The sequence below is a fragment of the Amphimedon queenslandica genome, unplaced genomic scaffold (genome assembly GCF_000090795.2).
Source record: "Amphimedon queenslandica unplaced genomic scaffold, v1.1 AMPQUscaffold_2923_Cont25077, whole genome shotgun sequence".
Lineage (NCBI taxonomy): Eukaryota > Metazoa > Porifera > Demospongiae > Haplosclerida > Niphatidae > Amphimedon > Amphimedon queenslandica.
Window position 1 is genome coordinate 1 of NW_003556744.1, and position 1352 is coordinate 1352.

The 1352-nt window shown below is 30.0% G+C and overlaps 1 long non-coding RNA gene across 1 annotated transcript; it reads right to left on the reverse strand.

Moving 5' to 3' along the window:
* Window positions 1–361: 361 nt before the first annotated feature.
* On the reverse strand, window positions 362–544 carry LOC109593090 (uncharacterized). The gene is made up of 2 exons (XR_002190724.1): window positions 515–544; window positions 362–476 (listed from the first exon to the last, which is right to left on the reverse strand). It is a non-coding gene; the product is annotated as an uncharacterized LOC109593090 (long non-coding RNA).
* Window positions 545–1352: the final 808 nt, after the last annotated feature.

The window sequence follows — 1352 nt, forward strand, 5'->3', positions numbered from 1 at the left end:
AAAGCAATGCATGCATGTCGTGTAAAAAACTAAGAGCCTATAAAGTCTGGCCCCTACCACTGCTAGGAGACTGGAGTGACTTCCTTCTTTCCTATGGATTGCAGTTGGTGTAGTCTTCATAATCATTTTTATTTTTAATGACAAATGTCGTAACTTTTACTGAACTTATTACAGATACATGCACATCTTGAGATAAATTTGGAACCTTACAAATTACAATTTTAATTTTAATTTCTACACAACATAATATTCTGTACACTCTTATAATGTGGTCTGTGTTGGTGGCTCATTTAGCATTACTGCACAGCATTAACTGTAGAACAGGCAATGACAGTTCAAATCGCCATATAAATACATGCAATTAAAATTTAAAAGAATTATTTTTTTAAAAAAAGATTAAAAACTAGTATATAAATCTCTAGCTTCAGTCTTGAGTAGCATTCCACTTGATATTTCATCTTTACTTCAGCTTGATCCTATCAATGATAATATTAAAATCCTGATGCATACTTACCTTTAGTATTGTTATTTCTCTTCTTGTTGTAGTGCTCTTAGCATCACTAGCAGTAGTAGCCACTAGTGATCCCAGGCAGCGCCACGTGGAGGCGGCACTACATTGCTGCCCAAAAATTATAAAAACCTGGGGCCCCAGGTAAAAAAAATACTAATAATAAATGTTAATAAATAATTATAAATAATATTATTAAATCATAAAAAAATAATAATAAAATAACAAATAAATAAAAATAATAAATTTAATTATAAAAAATAATAATAAATAATAAAACCTAGATCTATAACTTATACCTACACTATATAACCTGTATCCTACAACTACCTGTTTCTTAATTTCTATACTATAGCTACCTTCTAATTTCTACTAGCTATACAATACCATACAACTATACCTGCTTCCTAATTTCTACTACTGTACCTACACTATACCTGTAACTACCTTCTAATTTCTACACTATAACCTATATCCTAGGTATAACTACCTGTTATCTATAATTTCTACTACTATACCTACACTATATAACCTGTATACCTAACACTACATGTTTTTTTCCTATAATTTCACTACTACCCTTCTAATTTCTACTACTATACCTATGACCTTTAAATCACACAATGATACCTATACCATATTAACCTTGCTATAAAAGTACATTCTCATCTTATGATACCATACCATTCATACCTACATTAACCTATGAACCTTAACATGACACAATGATACCTATACCATATTAACCTTGCTACATACAAATACATTCCTATCTTAATACCATACCATATTACCTATACCTACAACTTATATTGTATACACAATGTAAGACAAGTTATCTTAA